Raw genomic sequence first — 6,735 nt, 5'->3', positions numbered from 1 at the left:
TTGAACTGTGTGAAGTTACCAATTCTTTTGACTTACAGTTATGAATTATCAGTCTTTTGCTAAATATATTAAATCATATATAACTTATATTCCACAAATATACAGGCTCATGGGACTTCCTCTGGTTAGCAAAACCAAGGTGGCATACACAAGCACAGAAACACACACACTCTCAGTAAACATTCATTAAATTATTTCAGGTGGTTATATCCCAAGAACGCTCCATTAACACCAAAGTTCTCCTTTGTGGTTTATGTAAAGCCTTATGGACAAAACAACCTGTTTGGTCAAACACACTGATGACTCAGATTTTATCCTGGTGGGAATCTTCAGTCAATCTGAACAGCCAACATTTACATGGTCATTTTTGTGGTTTTCCTCATAGGCTTGTCTAAAAACATCATTCTGATCCTTCTGATGCACTTTGATGTCAACCTCCACACCCCAATGTACTTTTTTTATCAGCCACTTGTCTCTCATGGACATGTTGGACATTTTTGTCACTGTGCCCAAGATGCTCAGGGACCAGAACATGAGTGTGACTAAGATCTCAGCTCCTCAATGTGGGATACAGATGCTCCTATAGTTGACACTAGGTGGTTCAGAATGTTTCCTTCTAGCCACCGTGGCCTATGATTACTATGTAGCCATCTGCCATCCTCTCCATTACCCTGTCTTCTTGGACCACATGATGTGTCTTCTCCTGGCATATGACTGCTGGTTTCTGGGCTTGGTGGGTAGTTTCAGGCTCACACCCATCACCATGACCTTCCCCTTGTGCAGATCCCAGGAGATCCATCATTTCTTCTGTGAGGTCCCTGCCATTATACAGCTCTCCTGCTCAAACACTTCTCTCTATGAGACACTCATGTAATTTTGCTGTGTCCTCATGCTCGTCATCCCTGTGACAGTAATTTTAAGCTCCTATTATTTCATCTTCCTCACCATTCACAGAGTGATTTCTGTAGAGGGCTGGAAGAAGGCCTTCCCCACTTGTTCCTCCTAACATGATGGTGGTCACCCTCTACTAGGAGGCTTCTGTATACACCTACATGCTCTCTGGCTCCTATAACCCCCTGTAAGAAGGACATGCTAGTATCTGTCCTTTGTACTATACTAACTCCTGTGATAAACCCTTTAATTTAGAGTCTCAGGAATAAAAATGTCACAAGGGCTATGAAGAAAATGTTGAATGTGGGATTGGTATTTCAAGACACTCTAAAATAACAAATTTGATATTTATATTTTTTCTTCTATCAACACATCAGAAGTTTATAATCTTATGCCTCTGTTAGTTCCAAGATTCTCATACCATGATGTCTTCTCATTTTCACCCATTTTTTAGTGTTTCTTCAATGTACTATAAAACTCTTTGATTCTATGATCCTTCTCCATTCAAAATGTATTGCATTGTCACATTGTATTGATGTTACACTTATTGAAGTTGATAACTGCAGTTCTATCAAGTAATATCTGTATTTTTACAAAACATAATAAGATAATTAGAAGATGAATGTCATAGGGAGGTTTGAAATTGTGTATAATGAGAGAGAGAGACAGACAGAAACAGAGTAAGAGAAAGAGAGAGATATTGAAAGAGACAGAGAGATTGAAAGAAAGGTGATGAACCAAAATAGCTACAATGTTAACCATAGGTAAATCTGGGTAAAAGGTATATGGATTTTTTTTATGCTTTTTACTCATGATACTTCTCTATAAATTTTAAATTTACTCCAAACAAAGAGTTAAAATATCTCTTCTCACAGTTCTTTTTTCAATTTTTATTCCCTGTGTGTTTGCAGTGTATGTCACATAATATCCTAGAAGACATGCTCATTTCAATGTGACTTTTCATTAGTGAGATGATCCAGTCATCTGCCCACATTTATTGGAGGCTATCTTGTTCCACATTGTCCAACCTTGAAGGCATTTAGTGGAGGTTAATAATCCCACTATTTTGTGAGTTAGAATCCAGAGTTACACAAGGGTTGGTGGGAAAAAATATTAATTCAGAATGGAAGATTTAAGGAAGGCTGTCTGCACAAGGTAACTTATGTACTGAGTTTTTAAGTATGTAATTTACAAGACAAAGATAGCCGTGAGACATCAATTAATCAATCATTCTTTTATGTATTTAATAATAATTTCTTATACTAATTATAATCCAAAATAACAACTAAGTGAGGTTACAATATGAGTACTACATGGTTGCTGGCCCCAAGGAATTTCATCTAGTAGTTGTAATTGTATGTGCAAATAGGTGCTATAATGTATGTGCTATGCTTTGATGTTCATGTGGAAAGTGAACAGACCATAAAGACACATTAGTTTTACCTGTGACATGTGAGTTTAGATGAGCCAAGGGCACTGAGGGAAGACCCTGGAGCTCAGTGTTGAATTCTGTCTAGATACTATTCTCAGATGAGTACAGGAGGCTGGGGCACAGGGGAATTAGGGACAAGAGACCACAGAAGTTGTGTGGCATGAACAAAGGTCAGATGGTTGACCAAGCAAGAGAAGTAAATGTTCCAGTGGCACTTCCTCCTTTGCTTTACTTTACATACTGATTATATGCCCTTCTGTGACCTAGAACTTAGTGAAATGACCAACCTTGCACATTAGAAATATTACTTAGCTGATAGTCAACCGAAAAAGTGCATGCCTGGAGTCAGGGTAATCAGATAAGTGAGGATGGTGAACAAAAGTGTGTTGATCTAAGGAAATGGATCTCACTTTAACACAAGAAGTCTCTAGGGAGAGGATCCATCACTCTAAATGGGTACATGTTGAACCCATTTTATCAACCCACAGACAAGTGTGTCTGTGTTCAATTTGTGAATAATCAGGTGATTTCAAAAGCAGAGATTCCATTTTTCTGCTGATGCACTCAATTATGTCATGTCTCTAAAATAAGGGTATTCCAGTGTTTAAAAAATGATGTTGGAAATCCAATTCCCAATAATTTTGCAGCAGTCAAATTAAATTAATAAACATACACAGTCTTGAACTTTAAAAAAATGAGAAGTATTATATATTACCCATTAATTTGCTGGACTATATGATAAAGACATTTGTTACTTCCATTTATAGCACCCTAGAAATAGGGAACAAAATAGAACAAAACAAAATATAATTTGAGGTGGGGCTACATTCTTCTAAAGGTAAATTTTTTTACACTATATCAAATGAAAAAGTCTTATTTAGGCACATGTGTGTAGTGACGGGTTGTAATTAGTCTTTGGGTGGAGAACATGATGTAATCTAAACAGGAATCAAAATATAATGATTCACACCTGAAATTTATATAATTCTATAAACCAATGTTACAAGAATAAAATAAAAGAAGGCACCCATACAACAAAATAGCAAAAAAAAAAACCAGCGAAACAAACCCCAAGATAACTAAATTAAATAATGGATAAAGGAGCTGAAATAGATATTTTCCCAAAGAAGACATACAAATGGTCAACAGGTGCATGAGAGGGTGCTCAAGATCACTAGTCATCAGGGAAATGCAAATCAAAACTACAATGTGATATTACCTCACACTTGTTAGGCTGTCTGTTATCAAAAAGACAAGAGAAGAGATAAATGCTGGCAGGGATGTGGAGCAAACAAAACCCATAACACTGTTGGTGGGCATATAAACTGGTGTAGCCACTGTGCAAAGCAGTATGGAGGCAGATTCCTCAAGAAATTAAAAATAGAACCATTATATAGTTCAGCAATCCCATAAAACCAATTTCTTGAAGAGATATCTGTACCCCTGTATTCATTGCAGCATTATTCACAATAACCAAGGTATGGGAACAATCTGAGTGTCCATTAATGGATGAATGAATCAGGAAATTAGTAAATATGTTCAATGGAATACTATTCAGCCTTCAGAAAGAAAGACATCCAAATCACTTGCATCAACATGAATGGGCCTTGGTGACATTATACTAAGTGAAATAACTCAGACAGAGAAAGACAAATAATGCATAGTATCACTAATATGTGGAAATTTTTGCACAAAAAGGAGCTCATAGAAACACAGTGCAGAAGTGGTTTTCAGGGACTTGGGAGTGAGGGGAAATGGGGAAAAACTATTAAAATGGTACGAATTTTCAGTTATAAGATAAAGTCTGATGATCTAATGTATAACATGGTGACTACAGTTGATAACACTATATTATATAAATGAAATCTTCTAAGAGAGTAAAACTTAAATGTTGGCCTCCATAATTATATGTTCCTATAGATGGACATATGGACAACCCATAGAACATCATGATGTCCCACTACATCAATGACAATTGTGCTAATCACAGTGGATGAAAAACAATTTGCAAGTGTGATGGAGGCTCAAAATGTGCTCAAGGGTGTGAGATAAACAGTGAAGATTCAGTGGCTGACCATATCAGTAAAAATTTCAAGAGATGAGTATCCTGGTGTAGTAGAAAATATCTTCTGCAAAGCAAGGGACAAATTAGTGTACCTTGCACTTCTCATCATATAGAAGGAAGGATACCACCTGACATGTCTGTGGTTTTGAAAGCAACATTTTCAACATCTACAATGACTTCTCCAGCCAATAACCTAGGTGACAGAAAGTGGCAAGTATGACAGGGATATATCAGCAAAGAATTCTGAAGTAAGTCTTGGCTGAGATGCTGGTGGCCCTGATGCTCATGGTACAGTCCTGTAGATCCAAAGTTATTGATGGTGTTAGTGGTTGGAAAAAATACTAAGAGTAGTTTATGGCAGACCTCAAAAGGATAGCTAGAATTTATACTTCAAAAATTATGGATCCAACCTATATCATGAAAATAAATAGTAAAAAAGAAAAAGCTCTGACATCCTACTGAACCATGGTAGAGATAAAATATGACATCAAGTGACCACAAAGTCATAACTGGCCATCATAAGCAAGGTTGTCTCAAATCTATCAAGTTTTAAGATCAGGTGTTCCCAAGCGGTATTAATCATAAGATGAAAATGTTAAATTTAGCATTGAGAATAAGTAGCAAAATAAGCACCATAAGCAACACAGTTTGTTTGGATACCTTGTGTCACACACTACTCTTGTATCCACGTTTCTCCATTAGCTCATACTTAATGTCAACATGGAGTATTCCTAATAATTAGCTGATGGATGAGAAAAAAATCCAAACCTGAATCATGGGCAGCACATTTTCATATGGTACCCTGAAAGACAAGAGTGATGGGGAGATATGTCCAATAGTCAGAGCTTTAGGTTACTCCTTTTGTGCACTCACCTGGTTATTCACTTCGTGTACAAGCATAAATGCCTGAAAGTTAGAATATGCACCTACTGACTTGCAGTGGCAATTGGCATGGCAGGTTGCTCAGAAACTTGGATGGAGAATGATCAAAGGATAAGAAAGATAAGGAGATAAGAAATTCTAGGACAAAGAGATATGGGAGTGGGCACAAAGATATTTAAGAATATTTAGGTATTTTATGATAACACCTACCAGAGAACACCAGCTACTGAAGAAGTACTAAATGATGTACTACAAAATAAAAATTCTGCTTGTTGATGTTCATCAGCCTCTGTAATTGGCTGAAAGATGGTTGTAATAATGTAGTAGGCACATTGCAGAGGAAGACTTTATGCATGATTCCTACATCACAGGCTCCAATACACCAAGCTTGAGCTAAATACAGTCACTGCCAAATCTTCACCCTCTCAGGTATAGAGACTAATGCTGAAGCTTGACAGGACATGATCCCTGGAAGAGACCAAGTGAGTAACTGGTGAAAGGTTGACTATATTGGACTTCTCCTCCTGGTAGTGATCAATATTGACTAAAGTAGGCAAAGATTTGAGGAATGGAGTTTCCTTTCCAGTTCCCTGGGATTTAACAAGCAACATCAAGGGCTTGCAGTATGTTTGTTCCAGAGACATGGGCCATCGCATAATATTAATCGGACCAACTGACTCACACTACAGCATAGGAGATTTAGCAGTGGGCACTACCATGGGATCCACTGTTGTATTGCACACGGCACTTACAAAAAGCTGCCAGTCTGAATGTGCAATGGGACAGCCAGTTGAAAACACAGTTGGGGTGACAGGTTAGAGATGACATCTTGGGAGAGTAGGATGCCGTTCTCCAGAATGCATTACCCACTCTTAAACTTTAAACATTATATGATTCTTTATACCTATTGGTAGAATACATGAGTCTAATTATCAAGAAATGAAAGTAGGTGTGGCAGCATTTGCTGTTGTTACAAGTGACCCACTTAGAGAATTTGTGTTTGCTGTCTCCTCCACTTTGGGCTCTACTGTTAAGAGGTCCAGTTTCCCAAGGGTGAGTAATTCCAACAAAGTGAACTACAAAATTTCATTAAATGTTAAGCTATGGCTGTCCCTACAAACTTTGGGCTCCTCATGCTAAGTAAGCAGCAGAAAAAGGGAGAAATCACTATCCTGCTTGGAGAAACCCACCTTGTCATCAGGAGGTGTTGGGGCTAATGTCAAACAGAGGGGACTGGAAGAAATATGCTCTGTACTCAGGGGATTCCTTTGGGTATTTCTTGGTACTATGTTTTCCAATTATGACAGTAAAGGGACATGTTTGGCTGCACAGGAATTAGATTTAAATCACACTATCAGGTAAACTATCTGACCATTGGTTGTGGACTCAAAATGAAGTCATCCCATTAATCTTTATTTTAAAGATTATTTAGAGAAAGAAGCTCCATTGAATTCTTAAGCTTCTC

The 6,735-nt window shown here is 37.5% G+C and overlaps 1 pseudogene; it reads left to right on the top strand.

Annotated features, from left to right (window-relative positions):
* The first annotated feature begins 265 nt into the window (after window positions 1-265).
* Window positions 266-1,227, top strand: LOC138918151 (olfactory receptor 2T29-like; annotated as a pseudogene).
* The last annotated feature ends 5,508 nt before the right edge of the window (window positions 1,228-6,735 follow it).

The sequence above is a fragment of the Equus caballus genome, chromosome 16 (genome assembly GCF_041296265.1).
Source record: "Equus caballus isolate H_3958 breed thoroughbred chromosome 16, TB-T2T, whole genome shotgun sequence".
Lineage (NCBI taxonomy): Eukaryota > Metazoa > Chordata > Mammalia > Perissodactyla > Equidae > Equus > Equus caballus.
This window is presented reverse-complemented; position numbering and strand designations above follow the sequence as displayed.